The sequence below is a fragment of the Artemia franciscana genome, chromosome 2 (genome assembly GCF_032884065.1).
Source record: "Artemia franciscana chromosome 2, ASM3288406v1, whole genome shotgun sequence".
Lineage (NCBI taxonomy): Eukaryota > Metazoa > Arthropoda > Branchiopoda > Anostraca > Artemiidae > Artemia > Artemia franciscana.
The window spans coordinates 33,584,494-33,607,147 of NC_088864.1; the positions used below are offsets into that span (position 1 = coordinate 33,584,494).

A 22,654-nucleotide genomic window follows, 5' to 3' on the forward strand; every position below is an offset into this window, starting at 1 on the left:
TTCTTTTTCCCTTCAGTCGAGCTTCATCAAGCGTTTGCCTTTAGCTTGCATAAGCGTAGAAAAAAAGAAAAACTGAAGGAGACTTTCATTCGATGAGAAATGAAAACGATGGTACCAATATATCTTTCCGTACCATTTACATAGCTGCTATACTTAATTACCGGGTATGTCTCACCGTGATCGTTTTATGTGTCTTTTTCTGGGTTAATTTGACGCAAACTACTACTACTAACAACTCACCGCAACACCAAGCGGCCTAAGGCCAACACAGCTATGCAAACTCCTCCACCATCCCGATCTATTTAGAACCTCCCTTTTAGCACCCTCCGAGGAAGATCCCATTTTCTGTAAATCTTTCTTTATGACATCCTCCCACCCCAGGCAGGACGACTTGCTTTCTGTTTTGCCCTAAACGCTTCGCGGAGCATTACAATCTTCGGCAATCTGTCATCCTTCATCCATAGAACTTGTACTAGCCATCTCAACTTTCCTTTCATTACAGCCCTAAAAAGTAGGATTGAACCACATTTTTCGTAGAGCCTACCGCTTGAAATAAGGTCAGTCAGTCGGGTACCCAAGACAATCTGTAGGCAATATCTCTGGAAAATATCGAACAAAACTTCATCCACTTTCCGGAGAGTCGAAGCTTCACAGCCATATTTGACTACTGTCATCACTGTATCTTCCAATATTCTAAACTTGATTCGCAGACTTATCTTCCTATTCTTCCAAACTTTTTTAACTGTGAAAAAACACCATGAAGGCTCATGGTGTTTTTTCACATTCTATTGCTACTAGTACTACTGTAACTACTAGCACTACTGCTACTACTACTCCTATTTTTTAATATTGATAAATATTATTTTCTCTCTATGCATTCTATTTTCTTTCGTTTACATAGATGATGAGGGTAACATAAATGAATATTGTAACATGTTTTTGTATTCTTTGTCAATGAACATTGTCGTCATCAAAAAGACCCACAAGAGAGACTATGAATACATTTTTGAAGACTTTTTTGGGGGAAAAGACATGCAGTCCCCTGGCCTTGTTGACTGCAATATACTCGACGATCTTTTGAAGGATCTGGTTCAGACAGTCATGGTTGAGACTATTTAAAAGCCTAAAGAACTGACCACTTCACCAGTTGAAAACGTAAGAAAAAATTATATTGTTTTGAAATCAATTGATTTGGTGCATAAAGACCATTGCAATATGGTACCTCCGTTGTCTACGTTCATTGATGTGGTCACCTCCATACCTATGTTGATGCATGCGATTGCATTCATATCTATTACTGATAGACATAGTCACTCTCATACCTACATTGGTAGAAAGGTGTCAAAACATACATACGTCTTCCTCTGATACTAAAAACATCTAACCTTTCAGAAAAAGAAGAAACGTTGCATGTGTGTGTATGTGCTAATAATTTTCTCTATTTATTATGGTCGTGTTTTGAATGATTTGAAAATATAGCTTGTTAATATTCCTTTTTTCAGCTTAATAAAAGCCTATCAATTTTAAAAAGAAAATAAATTCTATTATTATTATTCTACGTTAGCCTAGCTGCATTGTCACCACCAACACAAGGGGTGCGAAACGTCTCTAACGGTGTGGAGACAACTATATTGTCATGTATTTCATGATAATCACCATATCGACTTACCCTCTGATAATAACGACGATCCAGAGGGTAATGATAAATTTTTGAAAGATTGCTTTTGAGAAGCAAATTTGACTCTCCCCAATACTTCAATGAGTATCATCCCACCTTAGCTAAGTAATTAAAAGAGCAAGGTTTATCAGGGGATTATTTTGGTTTGATTGACAATCTTGGTCAAAATACACATACATTTTTGGAGGATTGCTCTGGAGAGGCGATTATAACCCCCCTCCCTAATAGTTAAATGAAAATTACCCAAGCTCAGCCAAATGCCTTTGAACAGCAAGGGGTATCAGAAAATGGTCGTGCGCTCGGGCTGACCATTCCAGTCCTAATGCTCTCAAAAATATGCTGAGTGAACTGGGTGACTTCACTTTGCACTTGAGCCCTCTTATAGACACAGATGTTGAGAAAGGAACGAATGGTAGTGGTGTGATAAAGGAAACCCCTGCAACGCCCTATGTATTGGCGGACTTTTATTTGTCAAACTCTGCCTTGGGTAATATACATGTTTATTTGACTGTATTCGGGGATCAATTGGATACACTGATAGCGGAGGATATTATCACAGATCCAATAGACACAGCACATTCCTATCTAGGCACGATTCAAGCCCTTCTTGAACCACGAATTTGGGAGTGGGGTGGGAGATATAGTATAAAAGCATCCACTGCGCAAAAATTATTTAACTCAGATTTTGAGGGTTGTAAAAATGTACATCAAATTTATTTCAATACAGGCGTTCATCGTTTCAAATATTTATTCCTTATAGCAGCCCACAAACCCCTACTAAGGGATATCAGTAAGACGAAGTTGGACAAATTGGTAGGTAATGGAGGTAGGAAAGGTACAGAGTTACCTACAGTAGATTTTAATTGTGTTAATGGTCAATAATCAGAAACACTTAGGGAATAAATATTTTTGAGAGGGCTAATGAATATATAAAGATTGGTGTTACTGTTTTACAATATGATACAGAGTTTAAGGAGGGTGAAGGGGGTGATATATTCAGGGATGGCTCCGTCCCTTGGATCAGTGAAAAACAGGTATGGCTTCTCAACACGGCTGCTACAGATCACTCAATTGGACATTTTAAACCAATTACAGACATTAATCGGGTTTTATGTGGAAGTAAAAAATTTCGGAGTAATACAACGCAATTGGCAGCAAATAAGTAAATTTCAGGGTTGCTCATCGTAATTTATCCAATAACCCTATCACAAGAGGACGAGTTGGCCATTAAACATAAGAAAATGTGTTGGGTCTGTCAGGGTAAATTTGTTGAGGGTAGTGGGGGAGGGATGTTAGTTCACGATCATGATCATTTATGAAATCCAATTTTATCTGAGGGTAACAACTTTCATGGGCTGGCCTATCAATCATGAGATTTAAAAATTAGACAACAATACTTTCTACCTGTTTATATAAACAATTCCAATAATAGTTTAAAATTCATTCTACCAGGGTGGCACGTTAGTAGTAAGATGAAGTTGTAGGTGGCGTAGGGGAAGATGTTTCATTTTTATTATAATACCATACCTAAATCATGTGAGAAGCTGCTAGTCTTAGATCTCCTTTGGAATACCAAAGATAATAGAATATTCCATTCTTTCTCTACTACCGGTAAAATGTAATAATTCATTATTCGGTGGATAGTTCAATATAAATATTCTAAATAATTTATATTATCTTTATTTTTCTTTTAATAACCTAAAGAATCATATCTTTATCTAATAATTTTAAATTTCTTTTCAAAGTGCAAATGGACCAACGGTTTCACCTTTAAAATCAATAATGATAACGATTTTTTCCATATTTGGTTGTAATTCATTTCATTCCTGTATTCGTGTATTCCATTCCAATGTCTAAATCTTCTTTCTAATAGTTCGATTATATTTATTGTTCATTTCCATTTCGTTTAAAAGTTTATTCATTTACTAGTTGCCAATTTCATTAAAAACAATTTCAAGTCGAAATTAATTTTTCTTTTAATTACCTATGGCTTTCTTCCCAAGAATCCTTCATTCGGCATTTTGGAAAGAAAATCAAACACGTGTCAGACCCTTGTTAAGTGAAACAAAGAAAGAGTATATAAAATTTCCTTACAGGCCAGCATGGCCAAGTTGGTAAAGCGATTGACTGATCATCGGTTGCGATCCAATAGTTCGACTCTCACTGTTACCTTGTGTAGCAGTTGATGATGTCAATACGATCGGGCTAGGGGGCCCAGATCATGGAGTAAGAGGCAGAGGAGCTTTCCTTCAAACTAAAAACCCTTCGGCGTCTGCCTCAGAAGCAAGGTTGATGTGAGATCACCAAAAATAAAGATAAAGAAAGTAAAAATGGAAAAAAGCCTGGGGGAAGGGTTAGGCAAAAAATTAAATTTAATTTTTGTTTAATTCTTAGTTCATGTATATTGAAGCAATTTATCTATTGAAAATATAAGGAATTTATTGAAATAAATAAAAAAATAAAATGTATAACATCCTGAGGGCTGTTCTCCATTTTTTTACCATACCTAATAATTCATAAGTTTTTTTAAATTTTTATTCTATTACAGATAGATTATTTGTACTATTTCCTTTATTTACGTTTCGGGTTTTTATCAATAAAACTAATTCATAAAATAATAGTGAAATAATAAGGAAATAACATAAATATGTAATCATTCTTTTGCTGCATTTAAATTTTTCCGAATTGAATACAGACTGAATCTTTGAGAAACTTGCTAGAAATTGCTGTGTCGTTTTCTTGTGCTGGGAAAGAAGCTACATTCGCCATCTTTGTTCCAACTGTGTAGTATGACTATTGTAATGGTAGGATGAAGCGACTAGAAAATGAACACAAATAGAGCGGTGAATGAAAAAAGCAATATTAGAGGGTGGAAAGTAAGAAGGGTTTTATTTATTTCTTGAACTTTACAGATTTTACGCAATATTTATTACCATTTAGTTTCACTTGTTTCATATATTTTTCAAGAGGAGAAAACTGTAATGTTTTGCGTAATTCATTTTCTCGTTTAGTTATTTCTTCATTAGTAAATTCACCTGATTTATGCACAGCAAGCAATTCTAAATAGAATGAGTAAGCAGTTTCATACTCAGTCTGTGTTTCTGCTATTCTTGCATTTTTTCAGGTATTTCAATCAGAACTGCCCCAAGACTTAAAAAAAGCAAAGGGTAATATAGCAAAAGAAGACAAACCTGTAACACTAACTATAAATTTGGATACTAAGAAAGTATTACTAGCGTTTCCATAATATTTAAAACTTCTACGATAAGCAAATAATCTCTTTTCTAGTTCTTCTTCCATTTATATTTGAAAATAAACTTTAAATAAAATTCTATGGATCCATTCCCTTAAATCTTCTTTTTATATAATAAACACACATATGACCACAATTCACATCGTTGAAATTTCGGACTTGAGTAGAATTGATAGAAAATTTGCTTATTTGAAGCCTTTAAGTGGTAGACGATTTCGTTTCCAGAGTGGATTCAAAAAGAATAATAAATTTCTACAAATGAGCACTTATGATCATTTAAATAACAAGTTCAATGCATCCCAGGCGATCCCAAACAATCATTACTGATTACACCACGTTCTATTTTCTTTATTTTACTTAGTAAGTTATTTCGAGAAAAACGCCTAGAAAATAAGGAATATGACCTTATATCATTTCATATATCAATATTTGTCAACGGTCTCATGTGATTTTTTATTCTTTCTGACGTTCCTCGTTTTTTGGAAGGGAGCATTCTTTGAATTGTGAAATCTCAGCTTCAGCAACTTTTCAGGGTCTTCCACGCAGTTTAGGTACTTTAACCACTTATACTTGTGTTTTCTTTGGTCTACCACGTTTTTTGGAGCTTCAAGAACCACCTCCGATCCACGTCCACCGATTTTGTGTGTACTTGGCAATTTTAAATCTTGAATGTGTTAAACCTTCACCTTTAGTGTTTGATGAATCAGTAATTTTGTCAACAATTTTCTCTCCAGCATGTGTACCTAATGCAGCTGCACCACTTATTAGAGCATCTTTACCTATTACACCTGCTAATGATATTAAAAATGGAAGTAAGCCACCATTTTGAATTAGTGGATGATACGGTATAAATATATAGACATTTTATTCTTTATTTTTCCTTGCTCAATTCGTCCAATTTGTTTTCCTTTAAGCAATAATTTAGCTGGTCTTTTACTAACAATAATATTTTCTATTCGAATTCGGCAATTTCTTTTTGCTTAAAAAATCTGTTTATTTTGCTTTTTCAAAAGGGGATAAATGAATTTTGTATTCAATAAAGTCAGCATTTTAATGACTTTGAAATTCATCAAGAAGAGATGAGAACGATAATTTTGGATTGTTTTTAAATCCACATTTAATTTCCACATTTTCGCTTATTCACCTGTCACTTATGAAGTAATAGTTTAACTGGCTCTCGTTCATTTAATTGTGTATGCTTACTCACCCTTCGCATTTTGTTTTGCATCGAAACACGTTTTAGTTTTTTGTTTTTGAAATTTTGATAAACAAATTTTATATTCTTCCATTTATAAGAGAATTATTTCTATAGATGAAATTCCAAGGTAAAGATTTTCGTAAAATTCTTTTCAAAAAACTTCATAGGCAGGAATTTTACTTCAGCCTTCCTGTCATTCTATTTCGAAATGCTTCATTGAGATCTTTTTCAATTATATTTATTATAAGATTTCCGAAACTTTCTAAAAGTTCCGATGACTGCATAAAGCCCTTCGAGTATACCGATAAAGTTGAAAAATTAACTGCATCTGAACCATTTTTTGGGTTTGCAATATTTCTAATTCTTCTTTTTTCTGCATTAATATCTTCTTTTGTTACTTGTAAGGTATTTTTTTACTAATAGTCCTTTGTCATGAAGTCTAGTCAATATATTGTCAGGTGATTCATACATTTTAGTTAATTTATTAATATCCTCACTTAAATACTGATTTGTAAGTATTTGTTGGTTACCAACTTCACCCTTGAAATCGTTGAAAACGTTTTTCATATTTTGTAAATTCATAGCATCTTTCTCTCATTTGGATAACTTAGATTAGTTAATCGTTTTCAATTGTAAACCAAGATTCCCATCATCATTCATTAATCTACTTTCGTTACTTGTATACTTCCGATGTTTACTTCTTAAGTTTACAAACTTGTTCATTCAGTGTACGCAAATTTTAGTAAGTGAATATCCAAGTTCTTTCCATACTTGATGGATTCATCATTTGTTTTGAAATCAATTAGTAAAGAGCCATGATTCTTTGTTGCTTCGTTAAAAAAGTTGATAAATTTTTCTTTTTCAAGTCAGATGCATAGTTTTGTTTGGTTCTATCAATTTCTTTTGGATTACAGCACTTGAAAAATGCAAAATAGCTACAGTTTAATCGTATAATTTTAGGTGTATCAAAAGATCTCCGAAAAATATAGATTGTTGAAATATTTCGTTTTCTACCTTTCTCAAATAAATGTTCAACTTTTTCTGATCTTTTTCTGTTACAGAATAGTTAAACATAAATAAATTTTGACACGTGGGATCAAGGTCATATAAATCAATGATATTGCTTTTATCAGTACTCGCAACCAAAAGATCCATGTCAGTTTTTTCTTCCGAGACATTCATGTTAACCTTTAAATCTTTATGTTTACCTTCTTCAAGATTGTTAGCATACCGATAAATTTTTTGAATGTAAAAGTAGTAATAAATCAAGTTGGTAAATTGGTAAAGAGTAAGAGTAAATTGGTTTTATCGAGAGTTACCACAAATCAATAGTCGAAATGGTTGTTGAGGTGCTAGCAAATGTTTATTTTAAAGAAATCTTTAGTTTTTCCACATTCATATACTTTTATAAGTACTTTTCCATGCATTTACTTTGTAAAAATTTTTGTTAAGTAAAGTTCAACTATGAACTATGAACTTATTGAAGCTTATAGCTTTGAAGCTTATACCATCTAGCTTTGAAGTTTAAACCTTAACTTTAATTATGAAGCTTGACTTTAATACCTAACTAGCTTAACTATAACACCTTAATTAGCTTAATAGTACCTTAACTAGCAAAGAGTTTCAAGAGATTAAACCCCAGGATACCGGGTTTACTTTATTTATCAAACTTTCTTATACCGTCTTCAGGGTCTAGAGCTTTTTCATTTATTTTCTAAGAATATTCTATGTTAGTTTGCCTAAAGTATAATGAGTTTCTTATAAGCCTTTCACATTTCCGAATAATACATCTTTAAAATTCTTTAATGTTATTTTATTTTTAAATGATATTCTTTTGGTACCTTTCAATTTTTCTTTGCTTTGGCTTCATCGTCACCCTCTTTTAAATAATTATATACTTTTGATCTTAAACCTAAAACCTCAGACATTATTGTTGCAGATAATTCATTATCCCTTTAACTTTTTTATTGATTGCAGGGAAGTTATAAGGGTTAGTTTTTTATAGTCTGAAGTATCGGATATTTCTTGAATGTCAAATTGAATGTCAAAGCTATCCGTATCAGTATAACATAAGTCAATGTTTTCACTATATTTTGGTCTCAAGGATTCATAATGAAATTCATACATCAGTAACATAGATAACTCTAATGCAGCGAATTAAGTGTAAATTTGTGTATCTAGATTTATTTTTGACTTGGCCATTCTGGCTAACGAAAAATTTTCGCTAAAGATTATTTCCGATCTAAAGTTATGTTTTTTAACTGTTTTTTGTCTGGGCTCATCACTAGTGATTATTTTAATACTAGCTCTTTAATCTAACATTTTCCACCAAAACAAACATTATTCGTGAGTTTAAAGAATCCGTCACGAAATCATTCTTTCCCTTTTTTCGTAATTTAGTATTATGATTTATATATTCTTTTAAATACAATGACCCAGTAAATAGTATTTTATATACTTTTTTCAATGCTAGGCCATGTTTGAATAAAATCCTAAGTTCTTATAATGCATAAAATAATTTTTTTTATTAGGTAAAGTTGTACTGAATTTTTATTGAAAATTTTCAGGAGCTAGTCGTAAATCTTTATGTAAATTGTGTGACTCCCTTGGATATTCTAAATCACCTTCATAAATCGGTCCTAAATTATCCTTCTTCATTTCTGATTGAAAGCAATCTTTTAATTGTTGGTATTAGTCTGAGCTGTTGCTTTCTCTTAAATGGTCTGGTATACTGGTAAATTTAAAATCTTTTTCAACTGAATTTGTGACATTACCCAACCGTAGGAATTATTAGCATCTAAATACATCAAATTATTTGAAAATTGTGTTCTATAGAAGTTTTTCATATATTTATTATTTACTTTAGCCTGTCTTTTCATAGACTGAGATACACCTCCTGTTATTCCTTTTTTCAATAAAGTATACATATTTTTCTCAGAAAATAATGAGTTTCAGTTTAAGAGTGTTTGAGAAAAGCTTCCTATGCTAGTCCTGGTGCTGAGAAGAAATTTAGAGGATCTAGTTTATAATTATCTAAACATACATTTCTAAAATTTTCAACGACATGTGATAAAATTTAAACATCACATATTAGGTATTATTTAGTGTAATCTAATACTATCTTACTTTGAAATGATTTCCAAATAGATTTCACTCTTGTATATTCTTCTTCAGAAATGTTTTTACCTGTTAATCTAGAATAAAACTTGTCTATTGAAGGTAATATCGTATCATTTATTTTTTCATAACTGTCAATTTATTCATAGGGATAAATCCCTTTCTTTATTATTTTTTTGAATTCTTAATTATTTTGAAAACATCGGAATGATTAAAACGAAATTTGCATATTAATTTTACTTTTTTTGGCTAAATGGATTTCTCAAAGTTTTGGTCGGACGATTTTGAGAAAAGGGGCGGGTTAGGGGGCCAAGTTGCCCTCTAATTATTTGTTTACTTAAAAAGACCACAAACTTTTAATTTTATTTACAAACATTTTTATTAGTAATAAATATACCTAACTTACAAATTAACTTATATACCAAACTTCTATATTTGTATATTTTTTTTACGCATATGAGGGGGTTCGCCCTCTCGTCAATACCTTGCTCATTATACTGAAGTTCCAATTTCACTCCATCTCTTTAAGAATGACCCCTGAACCACAAAGGCCGTTTAATTGGAATGCAAAGTTCTTTTAAAATTACCAACAACACTTAAGCGGAAAGAGCGAGGTATTAAGGGGGGAACGAACCCCCTCATATATGTAATAATTTCTGTCCGTTTTAAGTTTTAATGTTGCTCCTTACTTTCAGTTGAAAAAAACAAGTTTTTCTATTTAATTTTTTATTGTTGTTTCAAGCAATACTGGAAAATCCAGTGCCCCCTTCAAGGAAATTCTCTTTCCCCATGATAAACTCCTCCATGGAAAGAACCTCTTACGTAACCCCCGAACCCTTCATCCACCAAAAGAAAAAATACCCCTGAAAAAGTCACTATATTTCGCCAATAATCAATACTATACGCAAACAGTGGGCAAAGTTCATACCTTGCAGCCCTTCCCCCGAGGACTTTGTGGAATTAAGTCGTTCTAAAAGACAGATTTATTTGGTTTTCGATTAGGCTCAACAAAATGGCTATCTAAAGATTTTAGATCAGGTGAATTTGGGAAAAAACCGTGGGAGGAGGCCTAGTTGCCTTCCAGTTTCTTAGTAATTTAAAAACAGACTTAGAAATTTTAATTTCCGTTAGAATGGGCCCTTTTATGACACTCTAGGACTACTGAGTCGATACAATCACTCCTGGAGAAAAAACAAAAGAAAAAACAAATAAACACGCATCCGTGATCTTTTTTCAGTTGAAAAATTCAAAATTCTTCATTTGGAAACAGGAGCTTGAAACTTCTACAATAGTGTTCTCTAATACTCAGTATAAAAATGAGATTCTTTTGATGTATATATTGGTATCAAAATTCTGTTTTCTTAGAGTTTCGGTTACTATTGAGCCGGGTCGCTCCTTATTACAGTTTGTTACCTCGAATTGTCTGATGAATTCCCTTTATCCATCGACATTGTGTCACTTCTCTTTGCCATATGGTAATTACAAATCGCTTGACAGTGCTTGTACTCCAAATTTCCCCGACATTGCCACCGTTCAGGAGAATGGACCACACGGATGGTTTTTTGAAATTGATGGTGAAATACCTTTGGAACGTCATGACTCGGTAAAGGATTTTGTTTTTCCATGCATAAACAGAGCGGTGACTATGGCCTCTTTGAGTCCAAATAACATTTTTCGGTATATGATGCACTTGACTCCTTCAAAACAAAAATTTATTTCCGACTTTGATCCGAAAAAGAATATTTTTGTTCATCATGTTCTTTTACGATGGATGATAGCCAATGGTTTCAGGGTTACAAAGATTCATAGACCCCTCAAATTTGATTAAAATTCATACATGAAATTGTTTGTTGACACTTATGTCAGTAAACGTTCAGAAGCAAAAACGAAGGTTAAAAAAAAATCATTAAGCTCACTTTAAATTCAACCTTCTTAAAGTGTGCGAGTGTGTGCGCAATAGGAGTCGTTCTGATGTTTTAACCAATCCAAAGGAATGTGCTCGAATAATTGCCAATCCGAACTTCACATCATTCACCACCTTAGACTCCATTTTGGTCCTTTTACAGAGGAAAAAGAGAAAGGTTATTTTGAATAGATGCATTGCTGGTGGTAGCGCAATTTTTGAAATTTACAAAAAACTTATGTTTTCATTCTCTTACACTTTGTGTAAGCTCCAATGCCTGAGAGAGGGGGAACTTCAAGTGTATTATGGAGACACTGATTCACTCCTGTTAAAAATTCAAAGTGACAATTTATTAAATGGTTTGGAAAATGGCACGTACATTAGCTCTCGAATGGACTTTACCCATTGGGACGAGTCCATTTATCTGACACTAGTGAAGCATCAAGCCCCAAACTAACTACTATCGCTAAAATCAAAGACGGGGAGTGATTTGATATTCCATCGTGTAAGTGCGGGTCCGATGGTGTACTGTGTACAAAATCAAAATGAGTCAAGTCTGCAAGGAAGTACCTACACACTATGTTAAAGATAATTCCGGTATGAGTGTTTACATGAACTGTGTGGAAAGTAGTTTACTTCCAATGTGATAACTTTTGAGACGATCATTTAGATTCAGACATTTATCCATAATCACAAGATTCCGCATAATTTTATGTTTCATAAAATCCATCTATTTTTCAATCCTAACACTCCCACAGCTGATTGCAGACTAACTCCAAATCCAAAGATTCTTCCTGCTTCGAGAATTTCCCTAAGGAGAGGAGCGGTAGCCTACTAAAAAATATCCAACAAGAAAAATATTTTCGACTTAGAACCATTTTTATTTTATAATTACAATAATATATCACTCATTTTCCACATACTGATGCAACTTATTGTCCTCAATATATTTCACTACTGCATACAAAGCAGCTTGGAGTCAATGCAAATGCATTAAATTAATTTTTTTGCAAAAACATAGCTGCTCTTTCAATTTGAATTTACTTAATGACATCACATATCTCGCATAAATCTCATGCCATTCAAGGCATAGTCTAAAACGTCTTGTAATTTCTACTGCTAGGTTAGGTACTCTTGTCTTTGTATCATTGCTGCTGCTAGCTCCACTATCAACTTCCGATAGTGTAAACAAATCACTCATTTTTTTGCTAATATGTCTTGTCAAATAAAAACTTGATGAAAAGGATATATTCAAGCTAAACTCTCTTTGTATTCTACTTTCTTGATAGCATAAAATACGTTGAAAATCCAGCCTTATATTGGATCTGGTTGCTACGGCCGGTTGCTAGTCCCTCATGTAAGTATGCGTATCGAAATATGCAAAAAAGATGTACCCTCTGTAGTATAGACAATACCGTTGCTAGGGAAGGTCCATGACTGGATCTGGTTGCTAGGTAAACCGGTTATACAAATTTTGTGCCTGTTGGACTTTAGAATATATTCTTTATTTTGTTCTTATTCTAAAGAATTTTATTCTTTAGAGCCTCAAGCGTTAGTTCAGGAGAATCGCCCCCATTCCTACTGTAATAGACCCGAAAGTTTCAATTTAATACCTCAGTCATTTTTAAGATAATGCTGAAACGTCTTGTTTACAACCAGCATGCACATAGTGCCTTCTGATTAAGTTCTAATGCAATATAAACTTTCACTGAAAGTTTTAACTTTATAACATATTCCAGCCCTTAGTTATCCCACCTGGATGTCTTGATAATCTGGTCTATTTTGAGAACCTTCATGCAGTTAAACTACATGTTTAACTGCATGTTTAAATGCTGTTTTGTTTAGTTTAGTAATAGCAGTAAAAGTAGTAGTAGTAATAATAGAAGTAGTAGCAAAAGTAGTAGGAATATTGGTAGCCCTGGAAATTTCAGCCTAATACCCTAAGGTGTCGCTGGGACATTCCTAATACACCCTTTTGATAAGCCACATGTGCATAGTATATTTCGAATTTAATTCAAATTACCTCCCGATATTCCCTATAATTATCATCTCCATAACCTTAATCTTAGCAGCTTTAATACTCTAAGCTGTTTAAAGGTATCACTTATTTGTCCTTTTGACACCATGCATACCACCCTGCATTTATAATGTGTTTTGTTATAAGCCAACAACTCAACATTACATGAAAGTTTCACCTTAATCTCCACAACCTTAGGCTTAGCAGCCTTAATACTCAAAGCTGTTCCTAAGATATCATTTATTTGCCCTTTTGGTACCATGCACACCACTCTGCATTTACAATGTGTTTTGATATAAGCCAACACACCCTTCAACATAACCTAAAAGTTACAGTTTAATACCATTAGCTTCAGTAGTAGTGGTAGCCGTAAGGGCAGTAGTAATAGAAGTATGCATATAGTGCCTTTCGGTTAGTTCAACGTCCTCCTCAACGTACCCTTAATGTATCAACGTAATTCTCTAAACTATTGCTGACATATCGCTTTTGACAGCTTGCATTTACACAGTTGGTTTTTATCTAGTCCAAAATTCCCCTAAACATTCCCTGGAATCTACATCTTAATACCCTTAGCTTCAGTAGCTGCAATAGTCTTAGTAGTATAATTAGTAGCAGTATGCAAAGAGCGGCTTGTTTGGACACCAAGGTTAAACGACACCCACTTTTCGATAAAAAATACTAAATGTAGACAATGAGGAAATTCCATAGCTTACAGCCCTTACGTCAACGGCTGTGGGGCGGAGGTTTACATTCCAAGAGGCATAGTTATTAGATTTTTCCACTATTCTGAACAAAACAGCTATCTTGAAACTTGGATCCGATGAAGTTGAGGGAAAAGGTGCGTGGAAGGGGGGCTGGTTGCCATTTAATCAGTTGGACTCTCAAAAAGGACACTAGAAGTGTCAATTTGCAATCAAATGAGCCCCTTCTGAAGTCTCTACGACAACTCCTTCCATGCAAAGTGTGCAGCGCTGTTGCGCTGTCTATGATTAAGTTTAGATTTTCATGGCATGTCGAGAAGGGTCTTGAGCTAAGCAAAAGACACTCTGTGCATAAAACTACTACTACTGCCACTACTAACATTACTACTACTACAACTGCTACAACTACTGCTACTGTGACCACAACTAGCAGCGGATGCAAAAAAAAAATGTGACCGCGGCTACTTTTGACTGCAACTGCGAATAATTGTGACTGTGACAACTTGTAACTATGACAACTTGCAACTGTGACTCCTTGCGACTGCAACTGCTTACAATTCGGTGCATTTGCAACTGTGACCATCCGCAACTTAGACTGCGATTGTGACTGTGTGCTACTCAGACTTCGACTACTTGCGTTTACCATTGCAACTAATTGCTAAAATTGACTACATGTGTCTGCGACTAGCTGTGACTGCTACTTCTTGCAACTGCAACTACTTAAACTACAGCTGCAACTACCAGACTACGTCTGCAATAACTTGCGACTACAACTACTTAAGACTGCGAATACTTTTGACAGCGAATATTTGCGATGGCGACTATGGCTATTACGACTGTGACTACTTGCTATTGTGACTCATTGCGACTGCAACTACTTGTGGATATGAGTGGCACTATTTAGGACTTCGAACGGAACTACTTGAGACTGCAACTACGACAGCTTGTGACTACTTGCGACTGCCATTGCTTGCAAATGTGACTGCTACTACTATTGTGTTTCCGACTGTGACTACGACTGCTACTATTACTTCGACCGCTACGACTACTGGTGCTCATACTAGTACAACTACTATAACTAACTATTGAACTGAATCAAAAGAATTTAAATGCACTCAGGTTGTCAAAATGGCAAATACACGTAGTATCTCAATAACAAAATAAGATATTAAGTGCAATTTCAGAGAAGGTTAAGGTGGATGTCAAACTAAATCAGAAGAAACTTTTTGTATCCAGGTTGTCAAAAGGGAGTTTTCACAACATCTCATGAAAAGCTTAGATTTATTTTGGAAATTTCAGGGCATGGTGTTATGAAAATTTGTCCAATATATAAAAAGCAAGCCAAAATATTGATTCTTAAGAAGAAATCTGAAAAATCACACACAAATGCTTTTATTAGCCAATAGGAAAATGTCAATTTAAAACGACGTTCTAAAAAAAATTCCTTTTATTAACCAATAAAAAAATGCCAATTTAAAACAAACAGACTTCCATTCAAGGAAAAACTGTTTAAATTAGCTCAAGTGTAAGCGAACATAAATAAATAAGAATGAATAAACAAACAAAACTGAAAACAAACGAAAATTAGCATAAATAATGGTATTAAACTTAGAACAAACAGAAACTACAGCAAACAACAGCAGGACTAACCCCCCTATGCCTTGTAAAGACCAGAAAGTCATTTGAAACTTATCAAAAACAAATACATTTAAACATTTTGTCTTTAACAGCTTTAATAAATGCAAAATAACTGAGACCTTCAGAAAAAAATGTAAATATATATTAGGTTGTAAATCTGCCTTCCATTAGATCTTTTCAGTAACCCTGGCTAATATGATGAAATTATATCTTTTTGTTGTTGTTATTATGACGAGTAAAAACACGTGGCTTCAAATAAGAAGAGTTTTGACTAAAGTGCAAGTGAAGTTCTGCTCTTTACAAGTCATTGGGGGCATTAGCCCAACTTCTGTCTGTGTGCAGTTTTTGTTCGTTTTAAGTTTAACTTGAATATTTACTTGTAATTTCTGTTCGTATTTGATTTCACTTATTTAATGATAGTGATATATGTTTCGTTTACATTTGGAATCTTCTTAATTTTCTATTTTCTGAAAGTTCTAACACAGACACAAACGCATTTGTATCATGGTTGCAGTGTCATGGGAGACCTAATGAGGAACGAACTCTAGCCCACGCTAGCTGTAAATTTAAATGTTAGAAGAAAAATTGCCAAGGGGGGGGAGAATGGGCATTTAAATTAGATTCAGGAATTGTTATTAGTGTTATTAATGATAAGTTTATTACAAAAATAAGTTTGTGGAAATTTCGACAATAGCCTGAAATCTCTCAATATGGTTTTGGAGCGAAATGGAAACTGCCCCTTTGGAAACATTATAGAACTAATACCGGAGAATTACATTCCCTCTTCTTCAGCAACAATTAAAATCACTTTGGCGTCGGACGCGAGGATGTGTGTTCCCCTTTTCACCACTATTTAAGAAGGAATTCATTCTAAAAGTACGGTATATTCAGCTACAATATGCTGACTATTTATATAGAATATTTTGAATCTCCTTAAACACCCCACTACGCTGAAACAGTCTGGTCTTACAAATTTAAATACAAAGTATAGTAAAAAAATACAAATAAAGAAATGCAATCCAAAAGTCAAACCCAAAGTAAAATCATCTTCGTTTGCACCCTCGGGAAAAGCGAAGCCAATTTCCACTAAGAGTTATTACATCTAAACCTTTTGATCGGAAGAATGACATTACGATTAAAGCCTAAAGCATACTTCTGATGCTAAATGTAAAAAGTAGATTTACTGTATATGAAACTTTAATAGAAGACCGCCAGACTTTAGACGTTTTGATGCGCAAGGGGGCGTTACCAAAAGCACTAATTTTAGGGATAGTCTGATTGAACTGTCCATCAAACTTCTCAGTGTAAACAGCATTGCCCCTGGGAAACAATAATTAAAAATTTCACTACTAAATTTTTCGTACCTCAGCAAGAGCCGGAACAGCTTTAATTAATTCAAGTGTAAAGCTTGTAACCTCATCTACACGCTGGAATGCAAAATATGGTTCCATATGCTGCGTAATTCATTGTTAAATTCCAAAATTATTATACACATCAGAAGGGAAGAAAGATAAAACAGTCCTTTTGCTCTGCTGCCAAAGCCCTTGTTTCATTTAGCCTTTATTCCTGTCTTCAACTAGAAATCTAAATTGAAACAATAAACATGTGTAATGCACCAAAGAATTGAACTAACAACTGCATTGTATGCTTCTCACGCACTACAACTTAAATGCAAGAAGAAAAGGTTCCAGAACCCAGGTTGCAAGCTTTCCTGCCTTAAGACAGAGCCAATGAACGTCAACATTTAGAAATTGTGTTTGACTCACGCGAGTTCCTTGAATGTCAGCTGAGTTATAGTGCCCTTTACCGAGATCAATGAGTGATTCTAGGGTAACAAGTCCCCCTACTGCATACTTTTTGGATATCCATCCTCTGTAACCCCTCGAGACACTCAATCAAAGTTTCCAGATAGTCATTTTCCTCAAAACATTCGGAACATCCAATAAATATGCCTCCGGCGAAACGTCATGTACCCACAAAATTTTCGAAAATTTTAACAAAAAAGAAAATTTTTATGTAAAAGTAAGAATCTGACTTTGGGTTTCCAACAGTGACTTTTCAAGAATCGTGTCACCTTGAAGAAAAGCACAATTTTATTTTAGGCTTTGAAAGAGATAAGTTCCGACGTCTATTAGGATAATAATGTCAGAGATGAATCCGACATTATTTGATTTTTGTAAAACTTTTTTTCAGAGCTAGGATTGAATTGTTTCTTGCTTATACTATTTAGTATGATAATCGCAATTTTTTTCTTGAAAATATCTAATAGTATTACCCAGCTACAAACTAATGACCACGTTAAAAAAAAAAAAAAAACTTCACCCTCCCTCCTAAAACTATTCTACTGTATGCAAGCATGATTGTCGTAGATTTCCAGAGTAGAAATTACCTATTACTTTTTTTTCAGTTTGAAATGTAGTAGGCAATTGAAATGTAGTACATTATAGTGCTTATCAAACAGTTCGTGGTAACGAACTGTGTAAGGAGCGACCCGGCTCAATAGTAAACAAAACTCTAGAAAACAAAATTTTGATGCTAAAATATAAATAAAAAAAATCAGATTTTCATGCTGATTTTAAATATATAAGTTTCCTCAAATTTAGTCTTTGTCATCAAAAGTTACGAGCCTGAAAAAATTTGCCTTATTTTAGAAAATAGGGGAAAGCACCCCCTAAAAGTCACAGAATCTTAACGAAAATCACACCATCGCATTCGGCGTATCAGAGAACCCTATAGCGAAATTTTCAAGCTTCTATCTACAAAAATGTGGAATTTCGTATTTTTTGCCAGAAGACAAATCACGGGTGCCTGTTTATTTGTTTGTTTGTTTGTTTTTGTTGTTTTTCTTTTCCCCAGGGGTCATCGTATCGACCAAGTGGTCCTAGAATGCCGCAAGAGGGCTCATTCTAACGGAAATGAAAAGTTCTAGTGCCCTTTTTAAGTGACCAAAAAATTGGAGGGCACCTAGGCCCCCTCCCACGCTCATTTTTTCTCCAAAGTCAACAGATCAAAATTTTGAGATAGCCATTTTGTTCCGCATAGTCAAAAACCATAATAACTATGTCTTTGGGAATGAACTACTCCCCCAGAGTCCCTGGGGGAGGGGCTCCCATTTACAAACTTCGACCAGTGTTTACATATAATAATGGTTATTGGGAAGTGTACAGTCGTTTTCAGGGGATTTTTTTTTGGTTTTGGGGCTGGGGTTGAGGGGAGGGGGCTATGTGGGAGGATCTTTCCTTGGAGAAATGTGTCATGGGGGAACAGAAATTCAATGAAAAGGGCGCAGGTTTTTCTAAAATTACTATAAAAAAAACAATGAAAAAATAAATATGGATTTTTTTTTAATTGAAAGCAAAGAGTAGCATTGAAACTTAAAACGGAAAGAGATTATTACGCATATGAGGGGTTCTAAAAATACTTTAGCATAAAGAGCGAGGTATTTAGGAGGAGATAAATACCTCGCTCTTTATGCTATAGTATTTTTAGTAATTTCAACTATTTATTCTACGGCCTTTCTGATTCAGGGGTCATTCTTAAAGAATTAGGACAAAACTTACGATCTAGTGTAAAGAACGAGGTATTAACGAGGGTACAAACCCCCTCATATACATAATAAAAATTAATGAATATAAAAGTTTGTTATGTAAGTTAATTCTTAAGTTACGTATATTTTTTACTAATAAAAAAATTCGTTAAAAATTAAAATTTATAGTTGCCTTTTTATGTAACCGAAAAATTGCATGGCAACTAGGCCTCCTTCCCCATCCCTTATTTCTCAAAATCGTCTGATCAAAACTAAGAGAAAGCCATTTATCCAAAAAAGGAATTAATATGCAAATTTCATTTTGATAATTTATGTTTGGAGAGCCAAAATCAAACATGCATTGATTCAAAAACGTTCTGAAATTATATAAAAAAACTAGTTTTTTAAACTGAAAGTAAGGAGCGACATTAAAACTTAAAACGAACAGAAATTACTCCGTATATGAAATGGGTTGTCCCCTCCGCAATCCCTCGCTCTTTACGCTAAAGTTTGACTCTTTGCCACAATTCTGCTTTTTAAAACAATTAAAAGCTTTAGCATAAAGAGCGAGGGATTGCGGAGGGGACAACCCATTTCATATACGGAGTAATTTCTGTTCGTTTTAAGTTTTAATGTCGCTCCTTACTTTCAGTTTAAAAAACTAGTTTTTTTTTATATAATAATTCAAATATTAGGTGGATCGACAAAATAAAAACTCCAGCAGCACCAAATAAATCTAGCCGGAGGTCCGTACACTCTGTAAAACTGCAGAGGTTACACCCTTATTTCTTTCTTGGAATAGAAAAAATCGATATTAGTAAAAACAGTTGAAAACCGTAGATCAGTTCTAATCTAAAAGGTGTTAATTAATGCAATTAAACGTAATTATCGTACTATTCCTTTAGCAAACAACATCCAAGGATAGTATATATAGCACGCTAAATATTTCACTAAATTCAATCGTTTTTTTATCTTTCAATGATCTACTTGTGTTTTTTTTGTTCATGTAAATTTGCATTTGCTCAAGTATATTTTGTTTCATAAAAAATACACTCCAAATAGTTTTGCTGTTCATTTTGTAATTTGGAAGGAGAGATATAAATACATACTATCATGTAACCATAACGTACGCAATTTCCGAAATAAACTATAATAATGGTTTCTCTTTTAGTTCAAAACTGGACAAAGTGGAGTTGAGAATAGACGACGTGTCACCGAGATTGTTAAAAATGTAACTGCATTTGTCATACAGGTAACGCGATTTGACCTCAAAGAAATTACTATTCTCATTACCCGGCTAAAAAAACATGTGCTGACTCTGAATCCGAAAGTCAAATTTTTTAACGTAATGCTGTCGCGAAAAAACAATCCCCAATTCAGGAAGCGACTGAGGGGTTTGGTTCAGTATCCATGCATACAACAGAACATTATAGCAACTTGGATTGATATTGGAGAGGTTGTTATGTTTGTAATCCTCGACACAGCTTTTTTGTATGTGTTTGCGTTTTGTTTTGTTCTTTTTACTGAGAATTCTTGCTACTTTTCCTGCAATCTTGGATTCAATTTGAGTATTCTCGTACACATTTCTTGGAATTATCAGTGACAATCTCCTGGATCTCGGCTCCAATTTGTGAAAGTTCCAGTACCACATTTCTGGCCTCGACACTATTTTGGTATTTCTGGGTGACCTTTTTTTTATGAGGATTTCATCTCCAAGGCCGTCATTCTTGTTTCTAAATAACAGAATATCGGGAAAAAAATACGGGTGACAAAACAAGCTATCTTGGCAACAGTTTGCACATTTCCGGCCCCCTTTAATTCTATTTTAACCCCCGATGGTATTCCATATCTGAAAATTTAATTCAGTTATGGTCAGAACCCCAGGAAATTTTTGTGTCTTATTTAGCAGAATTTATGTCACATTCTTCTCTTGCATAATTTAGTATAATTTAGGATTTACTATTAAAATGTTTATAATATTTAATACTACCACTACTACTACTACTACTACTACTACTACTACTACTAACAAATCACCGCAGCACCATACCGCCTGAGGCAAACACAGCTTCGCAAGCTCCTCCTCAATCCCAATCTATTCAAAGGCTCCCTCTGTACCCCCTACCAGGAAGCTCCCATTTCTTCTAAATATTTTTTATGACATCCTCCCACCCCATCCACGGAGGACCTGCTTTCGTTTATCCCTAGACGGTTGGTCGAAAAGGACAATTTTTGGCAATATGTCATCCTTCATCAGCAGAACGTGCCCTAACCATCTCAAGCTTTCTCTCATTATGGCCCTAGAAAGCGGAATTGAACCACACTTTTCGTACAGCCTACTGTTTGAAATACGATCAGTCATTCAGGTACCCAGAACAATCCAAAGGCAATCTCTATGGAAAACATCTAGCAAATCTTCGTCCACTTTTCGGAGCGCCCATGCTTCCAAGCCATATTTGACCACTGTCATCACCGTAGCTTCCGATATTCTGATTTGGGCTTGCACACTTACGTTCCTATTCTTATTTTTTTTTTTTTTTTTAACTGTGAAAAAAAACCTGAGCCGTGCCTATTCTACTTTTAACATCTTCACTGCTCTCACATTCTTTAGTAATAATGCTACCAAGGTAAGTGAAGCTGTCCATCTGATAAATCTTTTCGTTATCCGACGTCACCTTTTTATCTTCACTTATTCGTGGCCTTAGTGACTTAGTCTTCTTGATATATATTTTCAAATCTATTCTAGCACCCTGAACTCGTAAAACCACTAAAATATCATTCATTTAGTAATTTTAGTTCATATTTTGATCTAGGACACTAAAATCATTAGCATAATCTAAATCCAAGAGATTTTTTCTCCCCATTTGATTCCATGGTCTCCCATTGCCTTTCCTGTGCTGGGTTGGTATCACAAAAGTAAATTAATTGAACCTTTCGACACGGAAGAATAAGACAGTGATTTCGCTTTCTATCTTTGGTGGTGTTTCGTAACAATTGCAAATGTATGCAAATGAAAAGTTATATTGGTTTTAGATTCAACTTAGCTATGGAACACTGAATCGATGAAATTTTAACAGTTGTTTAGATTTGGCTTCTTCAAGTTGGTAACATGTTTCACCTGAAAATAAAAAAAAGCCACTTGGGTGGTTCGGTCAAAAAAAAAATCAAAGTAATTGGACCGAAAGACGACATATTAAAGTAGCGTTAAATGGCGTGCGTTTAAATTAATGGCTAGTACTATGTTTCACCATACAGATATGGAACCTTAGAAGTAGATTAAAATTTTACACCACAAGACTTAATTTTTTAAAATTCTATGTAAGATTTCCTGTTGATCTTTATTCTATTCGTATTGTATAACAAAAGTAAAATATCATCTTTAATGATTTCTTCAATGTGTCGACGCTACATCATGTGACCCCACTCATTTTAAATTGTTGCCTCCTTCGCCTTGGTTTACAAACTTGAAAAAAATCAATGTCGATTTGAATTGGTCTATTCTTTTTAGTAGCTCTTAGTATTGCTTCCAAGTTGTCAACAAAATGCATATTGATGAAAATCCTTCTGATTGTTTGCCTTTTAACCTGGTAATGTTTTGACAGATCCGATAGCTATCTATATAC

General features: G+C 34.1%; 1 long non-coding RNA gene across 1 annotated transcript in view; it reads right to left on the reverse strand.

Moving 5' to 3' along the window:
- Positions 1 to 4,231: 4,231 nt before the first annotated feature.
- Positions 4,232 to 22,654, reverse strand: part of LOC136040402 (uncharacterized) — a 38,011-nt gene continuing 19,588 nt past the window's right edge. The window contains exon 2 of the long non-coding RNA XR_010620704.1: positions 4,232 to 4,496. This is a non-coding gene — a long non-coding RNA (uncharacterized LOC136040402). The remainder of the gene's footprint in view (positions 4,497 to 22,654) is intronic.